Below are 23,624 nucleotides of genomic sequence, written 5' to 3'. Positions count from 1 at the left end.
ACAGGGTGGTTTGGTTTTTTTTGTTTTTTTTTAGTTTTAACACCAATTTTTAAAAAGAGTTGGATAATAGAGTGCTTAATGGCGTTACAGTTACACATGCTAAGACTGGAATAATTGAGACTCCTCCTTGTGACCGTAATCTGGATTTCCTGGCTGTGTTCTTTCAGCTCATGCACCGGTGATGGAATGCGTTACTCACAAACTAATTAGTATATCTGAATTTAAAAGTCGTTATTAATTTCTTTGTTTCATGCCAAAGTACGTTTTGTGTTTTACAAGGCATGAAAGTGGGCAGTGCCTGGCCTAAGGAAAGGTTGACATGCACAATAGATATGTTGGCTGGAACAAAGCTGCTGTAACGATCAATGGAAAAAGTACTTGGAGAAGAAACAAAGCTTCACTGCCTGCCAAACATAGATGAGAAACACAAGAAAGGAAATTGTGGGTCTGGATTTTGGTGGGCTAGGACCACTTGAAGCTAGGTATCAGTAGAGCTGGCTGCGCTCTACATCCACACGAGATCAAGAGAGGTGAGGTCAGATGGGAGAGCTAACAAAAGAATGTGGTGGTGGTAGATCAGTCCCAAATGAGAAAACTGAGAGGCTGTGGTCTTGCAAAAGAAGTCTGAAGTGTGACAAGGTATAGGAAAGCTGAGTGGCAGCTGTTACCATAAAAAATCACTGAAGTACTGCGGCACATTTTAGTCAAAGAGTGGTTTAAGGTACAGAATAATGCCAGCTGAAGGATTTGTGGGGCGATAGTTGGCATGGATATGTTTAAGCCAGGAGTCAGATGGAGGTTTCTCATGCTGGTATCATGAGGCTCTGGGACAACCTTCCAATGGAAAGTAAGGGCAGACAGGCACAGGGTTGCGGGGTGGAGCCTGACAAAGTATGAGGGAAGACATAGGGTGTAGATGAGGGAAGAGGAGCCAGCATTGCTGGTGTCCTTCCCAATACTATATTCCTTTGCTGTAACCTGTGCAAATTGCTTAACTGTCAAACTGCTTTCCCTCAAAAGACAAAGGTTATTGTAAACTTCTATTTCAGATATTATATGAGCTACAGGGGATAAATTATCCCCGAATTCCTGCACGGTGTTTCCAACCTGTGCGTATAGGATACAACTCAGTTCACCTAATCCCAAACCAAAGGTCTGATGTCAGTTTGCTGAACTTGAGGGAAGTGAGCTGAGGCAACCTCTTGAAGAAAACCTTACATGTCCTCTCATTTCACCAGGCCTGTTCAGCCCACTGGTGTGTAAGGAGACTCGGGAATGAGTTTAATAGCTTCCTCTTTCGCTTGTACTTCTTCTGCCATTGTTGGAAGCATCTAACTTTTCACAGGACATGTGAGCTTTGGTTTTAGTCATTTCTTCCTTGAAAGATGTAAGAAAAGTTGAAAATCTCATTTCCTCCATACTAAAAAGGGATGGTTAGCCACGATCTCTACCTCCATTAGTGCAGGGCAAACGATCTTCTGTTTTCAGATACTTGCCTTAATATTTCATTTGCTATAATCCAAATTTTATTTTAGTGTCCTTGGAAATCAAATAAATTAGCTGCAGTTACAGCATATATTTTCTGCCTTGTTATTGGTAAAATGATACTCACCACATCAGCAGAACATATTGTGCTGGAAGCAGTCCAGTCGCCTGAGAAACCTCCTCACAGTTATTGTAACATGCAGTCAGCACACATGAACAAAGAATGAAGAAAGCTAAATTTAAAGCAATTTCTGTATTGTGGTTAAAGAATATATATAAATATCTCCTCTGTAATATACTGCCCCTGCCTTTACAAAGACACTTATCTTTTGAAATCACTGGCCAAATGAAATGTCCAAAGCTGGGGGTGGTTTTAGTTACTGCTTTTGCCAGTGAATCCAGATTTAGGTCTCATTCTTAGTCTCTGAGTAAATGCTGAGAGTTGGACCCCTCTGGTTTAGGCAGCAAAGGGTGCAGCAAGGCATGAAGACTTTCTACACACCATACCCATATATATATATATATATATGTGTATGTATGTATGCATGCATATGGATTGTTTGTTTTCATGGTTTTAAGTGGCCTTTAAACTACAGGGAAAACCACAGTCACTATTTTTAAACGCTTTTTTGAAAAGAGTTAAGTGATGTCAAGGCTTTTTAGTGACCTGTCCTACAAAGATGACAGCCCAGGTGAAACAACCTTGTCCCACACTGAAGCAAAAGCAGAGCAGCAGCAGGAGGATTTCTTGAAATAAATGCAGCATTATATTGCCAGATGTTCTGTATCTAAGAAAAGTTTGGGTTTGATTATTTCATTGTAATCTGTAGGCACTGCCTATTTTCTCAGGTCTATCACTGAAACAACGAATGGAATTGATTCAGCAAGTGGTGGAGGAAAAAGGAATAAACATCTTTGTGGTCTAGGTATTGGAATTCATCAGAGCGGTCTGTTTGGTGTTGTTGCTTTTAATGTGAAAAGGTCACAATATTGCATTTAATGTAGTTAGAAAGCGGTTCGAACAAATAAGCAGTGGCTCCTACTGGGATAAACTGAGAAAAGTCTCTCCTTTGCCTTAAGAAGGACTGATCACCACCTGTTCCCATAGACTTTATTACTGCCACATATCGACAAACGTGTATGCTAAATCTCATTTGCACCTCCCTTACTCCAGCATGCTAATACATGCCCCTGAAAAGACTGCTCTGGTGATCTGTACCCTTGGGAACAGGAGGAAGCATGGGAGAGTCACAAGAAGCCATTTGGTACGTGACCTTGGTCACAAGGCCGTGGAGCATCTCTCAGCTGAATCATCCCTGCTTTTTAAAAAACACTGGGCAATGCTTTGGGACTCAGTGACCTGCAGGGACACTGAACTCATCTGCTTACGTGTGTGGGAGGGAAGAAGGGGCAAGTTTTACAAAGAACAAGCCTGTTAAAACCAACAGAGCAGAGCAAAACCGGCAGCCTATCACCCTGCTGCAAAATATGCTGAAGGATTTCAGGGCTTGGATTGCTGAAGGCCCTCAAATTCTACTGCAGCCATAAATATGTGAACAAGTTAAGCTCTTTGTGGTTTTGGCCGATCCCAGCCATGTTTAGTCTTAATCTGTCTCAATAACTAGCTACCTTTTAAAAATAACATTTTGTGGTTCCAAAACATCTTTAGTTAATCCTTGCTTAGTTTGCAAAAGAATTATATTTGGAAGGATGCACATGTCCATGTGGTTTTGACGGATACTCCCTTTACTGTTCTCATCCATCATAAATTTTCTTGAACGACAATATATAATGCTCTAGCACCAGGCTACCAAAAACTGGATTCTAAACATGTTTTTTTCCCAGAGGAACCTAGATCCCGTATTAGACCCAAAAAAGTTAAACTCTTGAAAATATGCCAAGCTGACACACGAATGTTCTTGGTTCTTCTCCACAATGGAAGTCAGAGGCATCAGCGCTGCTTACCACACAAGAAGCTGAAGAAGGAGAAATAAAAATTTTGTAATATTTCAAAGATCACGCCCACAAATGTCTCTGGAAAAGGCCTGACATTTCACATGGAGATGTAGCTCTCTCTGAAAAACAAGAACTTGGCTTGAATTACTGAATGTAAGGAAAATAGTTTCCGAGATTATTTTCCAATCCATGGATAATTGAAAGAAAGCTTTTGAATGGTTCATTTCAGGACAACTTTTGCACTCTTTTCTCAAGTGAAATATTAATTTTCGTTTTTCATTCCCCTCTCAAATTAGAGCAGTCTGAGAGGCTGCAAGTCTTGAGAAATCTGCTCTCATATTCTCTTTTTTTACTTCTTAAGCAAGCACTTCTCTTTTTTTCACTTCACCTTTTAGATACCCTGCTGAAATTTTTAACCAATCACATTATTCCAGAACAGTGTGGTCTTATAACCACAGTTATTACTGTTTCCTAAAAGAGAACTTTTCTCTTCTGCAGAGAACATATACGTTGCTTAAGCCTCTCTCAAGATCTTAAAATAGGCTTGAATGACATGTAGGCCAACAGTAGATGTTGCAAGTAGAGAGAAAACTTGAAGCTGAACACAACAATCTGATCCTAACTTTCCGCTGACTTTTGTCTATTATAGCTAGTAATGTGTATAGCCCTGTCAAATAAGCACTTTTCAGAAAGGGCACTGTAGTCAGTGTACACTAAACATAGCAGCTGTTAAACCACACTGCCACTTTTATGATGGCATTCTGTGGGAAAGATTATCACATGATTTTTGCGACCAGATCTTTGATTTGTACCTTCAGATTGCATTTGTGCTTGAATCAGGTGGTTAAACAACACGTCTGCTGGATCATGTGAATATGTGCTAATGTAGCGAGCACGCACACATCTGTAGCCACAGAGAGAAGAAAAAACTGTTTAATATAAATTTGTGGACAAGCAAAATGGGGAGTGTAATAGTAGAAGCCAGATCAAAACCACCTACAAAACATTTTTCATAAATTTGGCTGTAAATATTGTGAGATTTTGTTTCCATGCTTTTTTTGAAAAGCAAATTACAGTGGCCTACAGATACAAACACATAGACATAATATTCAAGGAACAAAAAAACAAGTCTATGCTGTGATGTCTGTGCAATTCAAAACAATTCAGTATTCAATTCCAGAACACATGCAATTATACAAAACATGAAAGCCTTTGGCAAAGAAGATAGAATAATTTTCAAATTAATTCTGGTTTGTGAATCAATTCCCGTTTCTTCTCTTCCCACTGAGCAACTGGAACTGAAAAGCAGTAAAACCGAGGAACTGCCATCATAGAGACTTTAGAGTTTCTCTTCTAGCGTATGACAACTAAAGGGTGAGCGAAGAATGATACCAGGAATTTCCAAAGTCGTTTGCCATTTCTTACATTACTCAAACCAAGTTACTGGAATCATCTCCAAGAATGATGTTACACTGGGTGCATGGCAGTCAGCTCAGGTCAGTTCCACAGAGAAATGTGATTTATGCAGCCAGCCATCTCATACCTCTCAGAAACAAGATCTTGCTGCCTCTACCCACAGCAGCCAGTGCAGCAAGCCCTATCAACAGCACTGCAACCAGCCACAGCAATGGGTAAAGCCCTAACATCTAAGAGTAGCTAAAGGGTGCTTCAGTAAACAGAAACTATGATCTATTGATTTAATGAAATATCCACAGATATCAATATCTCAGTGTATATTCAGATTTTTAATATTTTTTTAAATCTTCTTTAATAAGTTAAGATGAGACATTGAGGTTTCCACATCAGCAAGACTTGCAGCTAGATATCAGTGTTACTGTAGTGCCATCTGAACTGCCCATCTGTAGCTTCTTGAAAGTATTCCATAGTAAAAGATGGAAGATCTCCTGTAATAGAAATGGTTCCTCAAGGTTGATGAATTTCGCACCAAGAAAGTTGTGACACAAGCACGGCTACATCTCTTCCCCAAAGTTTGCTTCAATCTGACATCGATTTCAGATCACTGCAGTAATGCCGAGGTGCTTTCATATGTCTAGATCAGTGACTAACCAGATATTGAGGTTTGTTGTATTTGCATTGGAATAGCCCCAGAAGAAAGAAAAAAGGGAATGATGTGAAAGATGCAAGCAGTAAAAGTTAATATCATTTTCACATAAGTTTTTAAAACAATATTGCAATAAAAGCACAAAAGCATGGAGCAGTAGAGGCTAAGTACCAAACAGTATTCTTTCAGATATGCACACAATACTGTGGTTTGTGATTTTAATTTTCTGCCTCCTCATTCAGAAATCTGGGAGTTGGCAGCTGAGCTGACATGTCTCAGAAGTCAGGTGAACCAATAAGGTCAAACTACTCACACCACTGCTGCTTTCCTCAAATACCAAGAAACCAGATCTGCTTAGGTGGCCGCGTGGTCTTACATAAGGCCATGGAAGTTCATCAGTGTTTCTCGAATGCATGGTACCCAAAGCAGAGGTTTGCTCCCCTTTCACTGAGTGAGAGAGGTTAGTCATGGAGAGACCGCCCTGTGCCAACATCCGAGCTCAATCTCTGGCAAACTGGCACCAGCTATGCCCTCCAGCCACCAAAACACCTCTAAGCATACAAGCAAGGGCCAACAGCATCCTTAAGCAGTACAATGGAAGAAGCATTTGTGTCGAGGAACAAGTAGAAGCTGGAGGAGGAGGCAGAGTAACCTCAAGAAGGCAGGCAAAAACACAGAGTCGCTAATACAGTAGCAACAGAGCCAAGAGGACGTGGGAGAGATGCAGTACCTGGGGCACAGCAGGGATACTGGAGCTGCTAGACTGTGAGATGAGAAGAGCAGCCGGGCAACCCTTGTCCTGGTCTACTCATATGCAGTTGTTTTTCACCTGGGTGGCAGGTGGCTGTTGCGACAACAGCCATGCAGGGGTGGTCACAGGACTGGTGGAATGGTGGCTGCTCTGGGTTTAGAAATGAAAGAAGCTGCTCATGTACCATTGTCCTTCTTCACTCTCATTGACTGGTTTATTATCCATTTGTATATCTTTAAACAGTGAAATGGGTTAGCCCAAGGAAGGGGGGTTGTGAGTTATACTGATTTGTGAGGATTGGTACATGACAGAGTTTAAAATGTTGTTAATTTATATAACATCAGGAATCAGATGGTAGAGCTACACCCATCAGGGGCATCCTTTGACTCCTACATGAACTTGGCTTGTTATTTTCAGTTTAAGAGCAAGCCAAGTCTCCAAATGCCCATACATATCTGAGTTTAGCTAGTCTATACTCAGTTACTCACCAAGAACACCGAAGTACACAGATACTACACAATCCATTGTGCACATACACACTATAAAGTATACTTTATATGTGTATGAACTCATTATATAAACACTTTTTTGCAGGGTGTACACAGTGTGTGTGTAACTGAATGCCAAAGAGTGCAAAAGTGTGCTGAGTGCAAAAAGCCTTTGGAGATCACACCTGTTTGTACAGGGATATAAATGTTGCTTTCCCAACTTACAGTCTATCCACAGATTTCCATTGAGAATTTGCTCATGATTTCATACTCTGACCATAAAACTGACTTTCTTTTAATGTGCTCTTGGAAAATACCATCAGAACGATATTGTGGAAAAGAATTCAGACATGGAAAATAACTTAGACATCAAAACTGTTCCAACTCTCCCACTGAGCCGCCTCTTTCCTACCTATTCATGTAACCTTTCTCTTACCTAAAGCAGTTTCAAATGAAAACGAAACTGTTACTCTAGGATGTTATGTACCCTATAGTTGTGGATACGAATTTCTTTTACTTTGGATGTGTGGTCACAAAATAGTTCCATTAAAGAAGGTGCCTGCTGAAGCAAATATCATAAAACACGCTCTACATTCAAAGTAGTATGTGTTGAGATTATTAGGTGATTATGACCATGGTGAGATGAGCTTTTAAGAGAAATATTTGAGGGCTGCTTCACAGAGGACCTATTATATCCCTGCATTACCACACCAGCATTCCTGATCAGACCTTTTAGAGCTACCCAGGGTACCAGCCTTGGAGAGGAAGCAGTTGCTCTGTATCTGTGGGTAAAATATCATGTAGCTCTTACATTGTACATCACAAAATAAGAAATACATGTTTTATCAAGATGTGTCAATGTGAATTTCATGTACCTAGCAATCACTGATCCTGTGAAGCTGATTTCTGCTAACTTTCTGCACCCTGGGATTAAATGATGCACAAAACCTCATACAAAAACTAGCTCTGCTCTTCATGCCTGTGTTTTACTCTGAATTTACTCACTGGGCTAGAGCTGGTAACCCTCTAGTTGTGACAATGCCCCTAAGACAGGAGTGCTGGTGCCCATTAGGACTTCATCTATTTTAACAAACATAAAACTCCCCCAGTCCCACAGATAGCAACAACAGATCAGGCTAGCAATACAGACATCACAGGTAAAGCCCAGTGATTATAGGCTCCACTGCCAAATGTTAATTTTACCTGATTCTCAGTATTGTGGGACATGAAAGAGTGAAGCTGTATGGCAGAGCAAAATACAAGCACATTTCTTTTCCTAATGCCAGCCTTCCTGTCCCGTCCTTCTCCAGCTCTCCACCCAGCCTAGCTTAGATTCAAAATAGGCGTAAGTTGAGAAAGCTCATCTACTTGCTTGTGCAGTATCTAAGTAATATCTATTCTATACTAGTAGTCAGGAACACCTTGTGCCACCCTAAGGAAAAGTTCAGAGAGTAAGAAGATGAGGAGTGCACACACTGCCTTCTCCCATCTCTCAGTATTCACAGAGGCTCTCCAGGGCTAAAACCACAACACTTTTTGGGCCTGGAGTTTAGTCTTTTGCATCTTTACAGGCCCTTACATTAAGACCTTTAAAAAGTCAAGAAAGAATCGCAAATACGAAGAAAACATAATTAGGATCCTTTCAAAGCTATCATATTTTGCCTAAACTGCTTTTGTACTAGCCCATCCCAGCAACCCTGTGTACTTTTCACTGAGGGGCAATGGACCTGTGTACTTTTCACTGCGTGGCAAAGGGCCTGTTTTCTATCTCTGCAAAGATGCTGTGGTTTGATTTGTTTTTCTGCTCTCTGAGGCTGGTGTGATATAAGAAATTAAGTCCAGACAAGACACATTCGAGTTAGAGCAAGCCCATATGGGAAGCTTTCCCATATGTCTGGGCTCTTCTGCATGAGGACTCCAGTCATGTACATAATGCTGGCGAATGTTGTCAGACCCATAATCCTATAATACCTACCAAACCCCTCACAAAGTGAAAACACTGGGCTTTGAACTTGCTCAGCATCTCTTGCAGATTGCTCTTAATCTGCACAGAAAGCAGCTGCATCTATGGGAACCCAGTGTCTTGATGGGAACAGCACCTTGGTAATGTATAGGTCCGGGTCCTCTGAAAGCTGGTGGGAGAGAAAGGAAAAGCCAAATGGCATAATGAACAAGAACTTCAAAACAAAATGAAGAGAAATGTGAAGATGAGCAATTTTGCTGGCAGTTTTAATGCTGGAAAGCCGTCCTCTTGTATTACAGCACAGAGCTATTCATCACAAATACTAGAAATACTGCTTGGCGGAACACACAGTTCTGTTTAGTCATGGGGTTTTTTGGCTTTTTTTTATACATTATCCTTGGTGCTATGATATCAAATTAAAAGGCTCAGGAGATGATCTTTTGCTTACTTTATTATAATTATTTCTTACGAGTTATTCCAAATTTGCCATGGTGTTGGGGAGATGAAATCAGGCCTTCTGGTATGTAGTGCAGGTTAGTTTATGGTGTAAGATTTTTTACTTTACCTAGAAATTCCTAACAGGATAAGAGTTTCTCACTATAATCAGATTGTAACTCGGTGGTCCTCTGTCAATTTCTATTGAAATTCTGATGCATTTCCTTTCCTCTCTGATGCCCATTCCTTTTTGTACTCAACATCATAGAAATGTTGCCTTGCAAACTATATATATTGCTGCAACATTTAGAGGCCCTGGAGTCTACATGGTTTAAAATTCCACTCTGCAAGGTGTTATACATAATAAGTCCTTGTCCCAGGGGGTTTATAATCTAAATTGACACAGCGGACAAAAATGGGAAGAGTGACGGTAGCATTTTCAAGTGTCCTGTGCTCACAATGACCTGGAAGCTAAAGCTCATTGAAAGCAACAAACTTGGGACTTTCTGTTAATTTTTACAGTTAAAATTCATTGTACGCACACCCCACTCAATTCACAGCGAGTGTCGGAGTTCCAGCTGCCACAGACCGAAGCCATAAAATCCATAGAACACTCTGACAGATTCCAAAATTAATTTAAATGTTACTGTAGTAGCCAGTGTGCCTGTTTAATTGCTACATTGTCTTGAGTATTTTGTCAGTCCTCTGACATCTCATTTATCACAATCACAGTTCAAAGGACTTCACTCAGAAAAGCATTTACTTTACTGCATTTTGTTTCCACCATAAATGCATTTCTTTGGGGATGTTGCTTTTGCCACTTAGTTCTACTTCTGCAACCAGTTTTATCATTTTCTAAGCCTCTTTCGCACTCCGTGTTATCAAGGATACATTTTAAGTTGCTTGCTCTGACAGAGTTTTTGGCAGGGATGGAGATGTGCATTGTGTCCATCTTCCATTTTGTGGAAAATCTCTTTAACTGGAATTTCTTTAGCTGAACTCCTGGCGTGCAGATGGAAATCCGACTACTTAAAGAAGACTGTGACCTGAAATAGCTCTATGCTAGTCCTTCAATTGGCCAAAGATGGTATTTGGCCTATTTATACTGAAAACAAGGGAAGTCACCTTGAAGAACACATGACACAGAGACGAGCACTTTTAAAAGTGGTCTTAAAGGAATGTCCCACCAAACTTTCACCCATTTTAAAGACCCAAGAATAACAATTATTTTGCTTTGCCTGTTGAGGCATCGTACTTATCCCTGATGCTTGCAATATGAATGTCACTCAGACCGAGCTGGAAGAATTAGCCTTTGATTTAAAGTCTGTTTTAAAATGCCTAGTAGAAAATAAAACCAAACAACCAAACCCAAACCCTGAACTATTTTTCATTCATCCATAGTCATATCAAAAACAAACAGACATTTTGTTTTTCTTCAGTTAAGTCCCTCTATACCGCACACCAAACTATTTCACTGATGCCACCAATTCTAATTAGGCTTTTTCTGGGGAAGTTACTCACACAAGCAATATCACTGTCTTCCTCACTAGAAGAAGCAAAGCTGGATTTTTAGCATTTCTGTGACTTAGGAGGGCCACAGAGGAATTTTCTGGGGCACCCAATATTGCATTCCCCTGTTCTGGAAGGATCTGTCAGACAGCTGGCAGATCGGAGGATAAATATGCGTCAGCTCACCTGCTCAAGGGCTGGTCATTAGTCAGGCTGTGGGCACACTTTGAGCATTGACACAAGTTAACAATGTGGAGATGCTGGCAATACCTTATTCAAAATAAAACCTACGTTTTCTTCACAGGATAGATGCACTAGTACATCCTTCAGGTGTGTCAGCAAGTCATAGAATCACAAAATAATTTGGGTTGGAAGGGACCTTTAAAGATCTTCTAGTGCAATCTTCCTGCAATGAGCAGGGACATCGACTAGATCAGGTTGCCCAGAACCACATCCAGCCTGGCCTTGAATGTCTCCAGGGATGGCACATCCACCACCTCTTTGGGAAACCTGTGCCAGTGTTTTCCACCCACATTACAAAAAATATTTTCCTCACAGCCATCCTGAATCTCCCCTCTTTTAGTTTAAAACCATCACCCCTCATCTTATCACAACAGACCCAGCTAAAAAGTCTCTCTCAATCTTTCTTAAAAGTCCCTTATACTTACTTACAAGTATTGAAAGGCTGCAATAAGGTCTCTCCAGAACCTTCTCTTCTCCAGACTGAACAACCCCAACTGTCTCAACCTCACAGGAAAGTCAATAGTGTGTGTATTAAAAGCTGATTTTGCAGAAGTCAGTGCTGCAAAACTTCACTTTGGAAGCAAGCTCCAACTGTAAGCAGCAATAAATCCATAAAATACAATCCCTGCTTGTACTTGCAGGGTTCACAGTTATACTATATATACATTACATTGCCTTCGAATATAATAAAATGTAGCTGGAAATATATGAAAACATATTAAAAATACGGAGCTTTCATGCCTTTCATACCTTTAAAGGTACGTGCCATTAAATGTAAAGTAACATAAAACAAATAGATAAGTAACACGTTTAGGCAGGCTTTTGAAAGGTTTCCTGCCACTGCTTTGCCCCTCAGCTGGCAAGGCTGCTCACTAACAGGCAGCACAAGCAGCCCAGGGACAGACCTACAGGTACGTATCTTACTTCACATGCTGAAGATCCAGGAAAGTACACTGTGCTATCTGTACCATGGAATTACTAATTTGTGATTTATCTTCTGTAAAATGACTGTACAAATAAAAAAAGCATGTAAAAGAGGCCAAGTGGCAGTAATAGGAGATTTTAACTACCAGCAATCAACTGGTATGTTAGGAGGAAATAAACTGGAGGCTGGTGATGTCTGGTTTTTTACTTAATGCAGAAAATGCATGAAGTATAAAAGGCTGGAATAAAGCCTGGACTGCAGCCAAGGGAGAATGAGGTTTGAGAACAGTCAGGTGTTTGGGAAGATGAAGAAGGCATTTTTCCATGTCTAGTTTCTTTAACTCTCTGCTATACAAACACAAATGGATGGCACAGTTACACAATATAAAAAGAATCTAAAAAAATACCCAAATGAAGGAATTTTACCCAGAAAGAGGGAATTTTACCCCATGTACAACTAGAAAAGGGTCATCACTTCTGTTGCTAAAAGCATTAGCTCCTTCTTCCTTCATGTTAACGCGATGTGCCTGTTGGATTGTCCTTTCAGGCAGTCAGCACAGTGTTTCTCTCTCTCTTATGCAATTTTTGATAAGACAGGTTTCAACATGGTTGCTCATGTTATGGAGCTAGAAGACATGTCATGGAAATGTCCCACTGGATGATTCCCTACAGAATTGCTGCATTACACTGAAATAATAAATAGAATGGCATGTGATCAAAGTCATTAATACATTAACTATAGTATTGCTACCTAAATGAGAATAAATGTAGAGAGGGCCGCCTAGTAGTTGGAGCTGGAAATTAACTCCTTAGGAACCCTGGACTGTATATATGGTTTTGCCTCAGTCCTACTCCCTGACTTTAAAATTATGTACTAGCTCTATCCCCCTGTTTACTTTCTCAGACAGGGTGACTGTAATTGCTTTGTAAATTGTGTCACACTTTTCAAATAGTTTTAATATTATTTGGGCTAATGCTGAGAAAGCTAATGCTTGATGAAAACTGGCTATACAACAAACTACTGTCTCCACACAAACACACACTACTTTCCCACAAGAAAAATGAGCTACACAGCACACACTTACATGATCAAAAACCCCAAACAACACTAAAAGTCAGAAGGCTCATGCAGAAATCAGTGAGCCAAGAAGATTCTTTCAATCCTAGTTTTTCTGCCGTATATTTCCTATATTTTATTTAGTTAACTGAAGGAAAGAGTTCCCTGAAAGTGCAGCTCACTACATATAAAGATGAGAATTTCAGCCCCAGTATACATCAGAGATGTATACATCAGCCCCATAATACATCAGAGAAACATAGACTCACAAAATGGTGTGGGCTGAAAGGGACTGTGAAGATCTTCCAGTTCTAACCCCTCTGACATGAGCAGGGTCATCTTTCCCTAGGTCAAGTTGCTTGAAACCTCATCTAACCTGGCCTTGAACACTGCTTCTCTGAGCAACCTGTGCCAGTGTCTCACCACCCTCATAATAAAAGATTTCTTCATTATGTCCAATTTAAACCTACTGTCTTTCAGATTAAAAGACCACTGACCATTGTCCTGTCACTACAGGCCTTGGTAAAAAGTCTTTTTCTGTCTTATAGGCAGTAAGCCTTCTCTTCTCCAGGCTGAACAAGCCCAACTCCCTCAGCCTTTCCTTGCAGGACAGTGCTCCAGACCTCTCATCATTTTTGTGGCTCTTCTCTGGATGCACTCTAACAGGTCCACGTCTTTCCTGTACTCCGGAAACAGAGATGAATGCAGTACTCCAGGTGGGATCTCACCAGAGCAGAGCAGAGAGGCAGAATCACCTCCCTTGACCTGCTGGTCATGCTCCTTTTGATGCAGCTCAGGATACAATTGGCCTTCTGGGCTGCAAATGCTCATGTCCAGCTTTCACCCACAACTACCTCTAAATTGTTCTGTGCAAGGCCACTCTCAATTCCTTACTTTCACAGCCTGTATTGATACTGGGAATTGCCCTGACCCAGCAGAGCATTGCATTTCACCTTGCTGAAATTCATAAGGTTCATATGGACCCATTCTTCAAGCCTGACAATATCCCTCTGGATGGCATCCCTCCCTACAGCGAATCAAGTGTACCACTCAGCTTGGTGTTATCCACAGACTCGCTGAGGATGCACTGTCAAACCAATATCTCTTCACTTTAGAAGCGAGAATGTTGTGGCAGACCATACCAAAGGTCTTACAAGCCTTACATAGGTAGATGACATCTTCATCAAGAGGCTGGGTATGAATTAGATGGCACAGGGTTCACATATTCTTTCTAGCTTATTCATTCTCATTTCTGGAGTAGAACTGAGTGAGATTCTTTCATACAGCTCACATTTCTTAAAATAGGAATCTCCATACTTTCTTTTCTTGGGTGCTGCTATCAGAGGAAGCAGTAGCAGCAGGGGCCATGGGGTTAATGCTGTGTAAGTCGAGGTTGTTGGTTGCTTGAACTATACATTTCTAAGCTCAACACTTAGAAATGCCTATCCACCCATGCTGTGGATCCAGCATCCAGATAACTTTTCTTAAAACACATTGTAGTCTATAGGAAGGAAGGAGATCAGTTGGGCAAAGTGCAGAAGCTTGAAACATTGATAGCTTGGAACAGTGTACATGAAACAGTTAAGTCTCACTCTTGGCAAGGCCATCAGCCTAGACTCTTTTCTTCAGGACTGATTAACTGAAGATAGGACTGGTACCAGAGAACTCTCTCTTTGAAAGAGCCAATAATCCTATCTTAATGAAAATCTTCCAGGCAGGCTGGGTTTGTTTTCACAGAAAATGTGCATGGCCCTGAATCCAGAGCATGGTGTATGGTATCCAAAGCCCAGTTGAGAAGACTCTCAAAGTAACTGCTTTTTATATGTCATACTTCAGAACATGTGGATAGTCTGTCCTTCATGTGAGTATATCATACTGTAATTACCTTTGCCACCTTCAAGACTGTAAAGCACAGACAGTGTGATTTGGCTCAACAGCTTCTTTTCCTGTCCCAGCTGAGTAATTTGTAAGCTGAAGATAAAGTGAATCACTGACTCATCTGCTTTTATGTTTTCTGCACTAATGGCTAGATTTTCCAGCTATGACCTGAACCAAAGCATCTTTAGTAGCCTCCCCAAGTCCTGAAATTTCCCTTCGCTCTTCGCGTTTTACCTCTGCTGTTTCTCTTTAGCAAGGGATTTTCCATGACACTCTGTGTTGCTTATGATCCTTTTTCATGAGTACTTTAAAACCACCCAAACCTGGGACTACCCAATTTTACTATCAGTAAACAATATCAGATCTGCCTTCACAAGTATTACCCTTTCAGGCTGATTCACTTTACATTTGTAACAAAGGAACTGACCACATTTTCTTACACTGGTTACATCTGCACTCACACTGTTAGCAGATATTAAACATCAATGTTAATCACTTAAAGTTTAATCCACGTACTTAGTGTGGCCCCCGTGGGTGACATCTTGCACAGGGCTATATTTTGTGGCTTCTCCCCGGAGAGCTCTCAGGTTAGGCCCCAAAAAAATGCTGTTGCTTGATGTTTAATAGCTTGGACATTCTTGTGGAGCCTGTAAAACCTCACCCCTGCTGTTATGTGGGCTCTTCAGCAACTGTACAATCAGTGTATTATAGCTGCAAAATGTTTTTCTCAGTCAGAAGAGCTGTATTCTAAAATAAATATTTAAAACAAATATTCTGAAGAACATTTGCCTACAGATGTTCACTTGTGTCACTGCAGCAGTAGAATTGCTTTCACTGGAGTTTGTTCTGTTTTGGTCTGGCTACATAGAATCATAGAATAGTTAGGGTTGGAAAGGACCTTAAGATCATCAAGTTCCAACCCCCCTGCCATGGACAGGGACACCTCACACTAAACCATGTCACCCAAGGCTTCGTCCAACCTGGCCTTGAACACTGCCAGGGATGGAGCACTCACAACCTCCTTGGTCAACCCCTTCCAGTGCCTCACCACCCTCACAGTAAAGAACTTCCTCCTTATGTCCAATCTAAACTTCCCCTGCTTAAGTTTTAACCCATTACCCCTTGTCCTGTCACTACAGTGAATAATCCCTCCCCAGCATCCCTATAGGCCCCCTTCAGATACTGGAAGGCTACTATGAGGTCTCCATGCAGCCTTCTCTTCTCCAGGCTGAACAGCCCCAACTTCCTCAGCCTATCTTCATACGGGAGGTGCTCCAGTCCCCTGATCATCCTCGTGGCCCTCCTCTGGACTTGTTCCAGCAGTTCCACGTCCTTTTTATGTTGAGGACACCAGAACTGCACACAATACCCCAGGTGAGGTCTCACAAGAGCAGAGTAGAGGGGCAGGATCACCTCCTTCGACCTGCTGGTCACGCTCCTTTTGATGCAGCCCAGGATACGGTTGGCTTTCTGGGCTGCGAGCGCACACTGAAGCCGGCTCATGTTCATTTTCTCATCGACCAGCACCGCCAAGTTCTTCTTGTGATACAAGCGAAAAAACAAAAATACTAACTTTTTATAGATGCATTCACTTTTAATAATTTGAAAATTTCTCATTCCTGTATAGCTCAGAGCTGTAGTATGTCAGCAAAGGAGAAACATTTTGGTGTTAACTTTGCTCCTTGTGATGCTACAGTTAATTACTACGGGTAGAGTCCTGCTGAACCCTTCACAGTCAGTGGTTGGCATGACTTTGACAGTAGGTTATGTCTATGGGTTTGTAAGTAAATCACAAAGAATTAGTTTTTGACCCAGTTGTGGCCAAGAAGGCAAATGGCATCTTAGGGTGCATTAGAAAGGGAGTGGTTAGTAGGTCAAGAGAGGTTCTCCTCCCCCTCTACTCAGCCTTGGTGAGGCCGCATCTGGAATATTGCGTCCAGTTCTGGGCCCCTCTGTTCAAGAAGGACAGGGAATTGCTTGAAGGAGTCCAGCGCAGAGCCACAAAGATGATTAAGGGAGTGGAACATCTCCCTTATGAGGAGAGGCTGAGGGAGCTGGGTCTCTTTAGCTTGGAGAAGAGGAGACTGAGGGGTGACCTCATCAATGTTTACAAATATGTGAAGGGTAGGTGTCAGGATGATGGAGCTAGGCTTTTTTCAGTGATATCCAGTGATAGGACAAGGGGCAATGGGTGTAAACTGGAACATAGGAAGTTCCACGTTAACATCAGGAAGAACTTCTTTACTGTAAGAGTGACAGAGCACTGGAACAGGCTGCCCAGGGGGGTTGTGGAGTCTCCTACACTGGAGATATTCAAGGCCCGCCTGGACAAGTTCCTGTGTGATGTACTGTAGGTTACCCTGCTCTTGCAGGGGGGTTGGACTAGATGATCTTTTTAGGTCCCTTCCAACCCTTGGGATTCTGTGATTCTGTGATTCATGCCACTTTCTACTCTGAACTGAAAACAGAAGTAACCATAGAAAAGCACCTTATTTTAGTCATGTTTTGCATAGAGGATAACACGGTTTGGTCTGGCAAACTTCCTGTCTAGAGAAAAAGAGATTATGGGTTTTTTTCATAGCAACTGCAAGATTTATGCATTAATGACAAATCTGTAAACCCTTGACATATTTGAAAACTCTCCTTGTTGCACTGCAACCCACAAACACACTTGAGAGAGCTGTAGTGGAGGAAAAACTAACTGACATTGTACCTGTCAACTTGACACAAAACTAACAATAAATCTATCTTACCACCAGCAAAATGTGATTGCCAGAACAACAGAGAGCAGTTAGTTAAGATAGGTGCCATAAAAAATCAGACAAATATTTGTACAGTATGTCCCTGTCTATGTAAGACTACGTGCATATTCCATGTGGATATATTTTTTTGCATAATGTTGGATAGTAAGGAAAGTCATTCATACATATAAAACTTCTATGTACAACCATATATACCGGTATGCATGTAGTGTATATATATGTGCAACTATATATATACACATATGCCAAAATCTCTCAGGTTTTCATGAGGGTGAATAGTGCTGCAGCATGGCCAGCAGAATACAGTAGAAGATAGGTTAAGGGCTTTAAGGAAGTACTGCCACCTTGAACATACTGAACCTGGCCTATAAAGCCAGACTCAGCCTCTTGTATATAGTTGCAGGTGAGTTCATCCATACTCAGTGGGGGGTTCGTAACTGATGGCTGACACTGCTTAAGTAAAACTGGCAAACTGAAAGAAACAGGTGAAAGTAGAGACACGTCTGAGATCCTTGACATGTGCTGCAGAGCATGATTTATGTTAGAAACTGCTAACCTGTGTAACTGAGACAATAATTCTTTTAAATTATTTCTCAACATGGAAGCTAATGCCTTGATGTCCATTAAAGTCTCTACAGATAGAAATCTTCATAAAGGATAAATTGCCTGATTCCTCACGAAGATCTGCTTTGCCATTACCTTAAGCGTCACAGGTATTCATTATGTCACTGTTGTGGAAAGCATGCACAGAAAGAAGACGGAAAAGCCAATACTGCTCAACAACACAGCTCAAGGCTTGTTACGCCATCTCAGAAAAATACAGGGTTGGACAATTTCAGCTGCAGTCAAAATCAATAGAAACAGCATGGAGCAGCTACCCAGCAGGACTGGGTTTGCTCTGCAAAATATTCAGTGGTACATTTAACCATAATTTCTTCAGATTGTTTTTTTCTGACAGTTTCAGCTGAAAAGACAAAAATATAATAATATTGCTATATGAGTAAATTTACATGTGTCCTTCATCAGAGTACAGCACCAGCGTCACATTTCATACAGAGAAAATGGAGCTTAAGAGTGAACTTTTGGCCCAAATAAAGTCAGTGGGAGCTTTGCCATGGCCTTTAGAGGACCAGCTTATTACCACAGGTATTCAGCCTGAGTCAGTATAACCCATTCTTATTTATGGACTTTATCTGTGAGCACAATTTTTGCTTTAGTGGTTAGAGTGTGTTGAAAATACTGACCTTCTGAGCTAACGAAAGGCAAAAGAAGGGAAAAAAAAAAAGAAGTGATTTGTGTGCACGATAAAAGTGTTTTTCTGCAATAACACAGCATGAGGTCAAGCATTACACAGGTTGCATTTGCCACTTTATATCTCCTGCCAGACGAATACAATCCAGGGCCTGTTACCCCCGCCTGCAGTACTGTTTCATAGTTATGAAGTCATGACAGCTGTGATTGCCAGTGTAGAGAATAAAGTCTGTGGAAAAAGGTTGGATAGCTTCCCACTGCAGGCGGGCCAAGAATAAGTTAGCTGGAATTAAAACAGAAGAGGAGAAAGCTTTCAGGGGCAGAAGAAGGAGGGAACCAACCAACATCTGAGATCGAGACACAGGGTGAGGCACAGAGACTCTGGGACAGATCCTGGCTCCACTCCACTCCCATCTCTACAGGATCTGGGAACTGGTGAAATATCCAAGGCATAACTAAGAATCCATTTTGGGCAAGCGCGTCCTACCTCGTGGAAATTGGTACTTCCCCTTTCCTGCCTCCCCGGAGATTCACAAGTCATTCGAATTAATTTCACTCCCAGCTTAACAATAACTGCACAAACATACCACCTCGGTCCTTGCACCTGAGGAAACATTTTATATGATCTATAAACTCACAATGTCCCGCTTGAACTTGGGGAGCAGGTGCTAATCAATAATGCGTTGCCAACATTTAAACAGGGATCTCCACAGACAGTCTCCCTTAGGTGTGACAAGCGCCGCTGCTCCATCCCGCCGTGGGTTCAGGGCTGGCTGCATTTGCAAAGCCGGATCTGATTTCTTCTTTCCTCATTTACCATCTGTGGAAAAATCTTTTCTCATATCATCCAAGGAAAGCAACAATACTGTGCAAATTCATGTTAATGGGAAAAGTTTGTTTCATTTGTGAAAAATAACACACGTGTATTCAGAGCAGTATAACACTTAGTACATACGTTTTGGGTCTGCATGTTGGTGTGTAAATAACAGAGAGAAGATTGACAGGATTTTTTCTTTTGCATCTAGTGATAGTTGCTACAATAAGAAATTCATCATAAGGGTGAGATGTGTATTCTTCAGAATACCTTGAAGGAACCTCACAGTCAGGCCACTTATTGTAGGGATTACAGCAAAATATCTAGAGAGGGTGACGTGTGAGATGAAGAGTGGTGGAAGCTGATTTCACCTTTCATGGGTCACGAAGAACCGCTCTGGCACATTTGTGTATCTATCTATCTGACTGATACAGGTAGACATTATAATTTTAATCCAATCAGATCATGTTGAACATGACTGCAATGAGCAGGATTTTCCCACTCACCCAAAAAGCAGCAGGTGAAGCAGCAGGGGCAGTGACACAAGATACACAGCGAAAGCTCCTGAGATAAAGGATCAGACAAAGAAGGACAAATGGAGGACTAGAAAGGAGACCAGCTGTTGCATTTTGAACTCAACCAAGGTGCCCACAACCATACTCAAAGCGAAAGGTGTACTTCTGCCTGACATGGTGGGAAGAGTTCTGACCTTTTCTCTTATGACAATTCACAGGGGCCTAAAAACATTATGCTGATGGTCTATTTTACTTGCATGTCTCAGAAACTGTCCCTCAAAATGACTCTAGGCAGTGGTAAAATTCACTAGCACATACCAGTGACAACAACAGCAATGATTTTTGCTCTTTGTTGCTCCAGCTCATGATGAAAGAGCTCATCTTTGCCTTATTTAGAAATAAACTTTTGTATTATGAAACTATCTACTATACTAACACAGAGGCAGACTCAGACTGTTTGATGTTTCTAATCTTTATTTGTTTATGATTAAAAAATATTTAAAGCCAGAAAAAAATAAGATTAGAAAATTAAACATGGTGAAAGCCATATGCAGGGGGAAGATTAGAGAATGAAATATTCCCCTTCCATCTGTCCTCCCTCAGTAATTGCATCGTCACCACGTAGCACCTCCTTCTTGCAATTGTGTCAGCTCTTGAGAAACAGCTAGCCTGCCATCAAAAGCCAAGAAAATAAAGAGATTAATGGGAAATTCTAAAGGCTTGTTAAAAACATCTTCTTCAATGCCACTTAATAACCAGGGCTAAAGCAGGGCTAAAGAACAAGTAAGAAAATGTGAACTTGCAGCTTTTATTTTGAAACTGACTGTTGGCAACAGCACAGATAAGGGTCAGTAACAAGGCTGGAGAAGTGTCACCGATGGCAAAGTTTGACACACTGTGTAGCCGTGCACAGAGGTGCAGTGTACTTCCACAAGGAAGAAAAGAAGGGTTGTAGCAGTATAGAGTAGCATATGTACCTGTATATGTATAGATGTCTGTTTCACCCATCTGTAGAGAGTAGCATACAGACTTGTTGGAGAGGGTCCAGAGGCGGGCCATAAATTGCTCGGAGGGATGGAGCAACTCTCCTATGAGGAATAGCTGATAGAGTTGGAGCTGTTTTGCGTGGAAAAAAAGAAGGCTCAAGGGACACCATACTGCAGCCTTTTAGTTCTTAAAAATGGCCTGTAAGAAAGATGGGAAAAGACTTTTTAGCAGGCGCTGTTTTGATAGGATGAGGGGTGATGCTTTTAAACTAAAAGAGGGGAGATTCAGGTTGGGTGTGAGGAAAACATTCTTTACAGTGAGGGTGGTAAAACACTGGCACAAGTTGCCCAGAGAAGTGGTGGATGTTCCATCCCTGGAGATATTCCAAAGGCCGAGTTGGGTATGGCCCTGGGCAACCCGGTCTAGTTGAAGATGTCCCTGCTCATTGCAGGGGTGTTAGACTCGATAACTTTCGATGGTCACTTCCAACCCCAACTGTTCTATGATACAGTGCTAGAACAGGTAGATCCTCCAGAGACTAAACCAAAGTGCCTGGTGCACAGAATCTGACAGATATTTCTATTCCCACATCCACCATCTTAACAACACATTAACTACCCGTACCATTAAATACCCATACCATTCTTCATTTCTCTGCTGCTTTCCTTCACCATTCTTTTTTTAACTTTGTGTTTGGTTCCTCCCTCTGTCTCAGCCAGCACTTTTGAAAGAGAAATGGAGTCTCTGAAGATAAAACACTTTCTCACCTCTGCCAGAGGACAGACCAAGGCTACATTCAATCAGTGCACAACACTTAAGTCAGCAGCCTCAAAGCCAGAGTGAGATATTTTCCAGCTCTGGACAAAGCCGTCAACCACCAGAGATGGTCACCATCCCCAGGCTACTCCCTGCCATAAATGGCATAGCACAGAAGGGCAGTAAAGAAACCTGTGAATCAAAGCACTGGGTTTTAAGACAACTGATGTATAACGGCTTTATTCAAAATGATCACCAGCACACTTCAAGCAATTGGATAGAGAAAGGAGGGAAATAAACATGCAAAGAGTATTCAGACAGCAGAAGTAGAAGAGCATTGCCCTGACAATGCAACTACAGGCTGAGATGTTTTATTTATTTGTAATTATGTTGGTTCTCAGCCTGCCAGATCAGACTAAGAAAAGAAGTGGAGTATCACCTGCTCTGCAGCCGCTTCCTGTAAATCACAGAGATTTGTCCTTGGAGTAATTTTGCATTTAAAAATTTGTCAGTAGTCTGAATAACTTTGATTTGTCTGAGACTACCTCTTGTATGGGTCCTCAGCACTACAGCAGAAGGAAGGTAGGTTAAATAGACAAAGCTATTTGTGTTTGAGGCAGAGGAAAAAGTGTTGGGGTTGAATGAAGACAGAGAAGGGTGGCTCTTGGTGCTTGTCAAGCCCACAGGACAGTGCTTTGGCTTCTTCCTGGCTTAAGGGATTTTTCTCTGCATCATGGCTGCTCTTCCGTTTCTGGGCCTGGAATTTTCAGAGGCAATTTCCACAAACAGACATGTGCAGACACTGAAAATAGAGGTGGACATGATCCCTTGCTGTATATGACACGATCCAGTTGTTATTTTCTTAAAATAGGAATCATAGGCATCCTTCCCTCTCTTCCTGTTTTCCCATTGATCTCACTTTTGTGCATTGTATTTGCCGTGCATTGTGCAGCTTCCTAAACTTGAGGCTAGCATCAGCCAGGCACCTGATCTCTGTGTCCTCCCCACAGCATAATCCTGGTTAAGATTTGGTTAAACTGGGTAGTGCAGCTGAAGTCAACGGATGGATCAAAAAAGTAATATAAATCCCATATCTTTTCCTTACATGCTGTTTCTCCCTGTGCACAAATGCATTAGATCTCTGTTTTGCATTATTTTCTGTGGGACTAAAGTCTGTGATAAATGTGAATAACTGTACACAAAGGAATGACCCAAAGAAGCACTGGGAAAGAGAGATACTGGCTCTTCTTATAAACACGGGTTCTCAAATTCTCATGCTTTCATCATTCATGTAATCCATAATCTATTGAAATAATAATACAGAGAAAACCAATTAAATCAAAAGCTGAAATGCTGCACTTATTCTTTTCTTTCTTTTCTAGTGGAGAAGAAATGATATGAACAAAACAATTTCCATTTTCCTTATCCCCCAGAAAGAAGATCCAGACCAACGGCGTTTCTATTTTGAGCAAGAAATGCCCACACTTATTAATTGTTTGCAATGTTTCTGGAAAGCATGGACAAATTCTTTCCGCTTTTATTGCCCAACCCCATGAGGGATGAGGGGAGCACAGGAGAGGGCACCAGTCTTTGTGACTGGCAATTTGTATGTCATTATACACGTACAACCAAACAAAAGAAATGCAGAAACATTGAAAAATGGTACGATGGGGACAAGCAAAGCTGGACCCCAGTTTGCTCTGTTTCAGTACGGGGTATAGCTTTTGCCTATGAGAACAGGGTGTCAACGTACTGCCATTACCAGAACTGTGCCATGTGACTCTCATT

The sequence above is a fragment of the Lathamus discolor genome, chromosome Z, assembly GCF_037157495.1.
Source record: "Lathamus discolor isolate bLatDis1 chromosome Z, bLatDis1.hap1, whole genome shotgun sequence".
In the NCBI taxonomy this organism is placed as follows: domain Eukaryota; kingdom Metazoa; phylum Chordata; class Aves; order Psittaciformes; family Psittacidae; genus Lathamus; species Lathamus discolor.
This window is presented reverse-complemented; position numbering follows the sequence as displayed.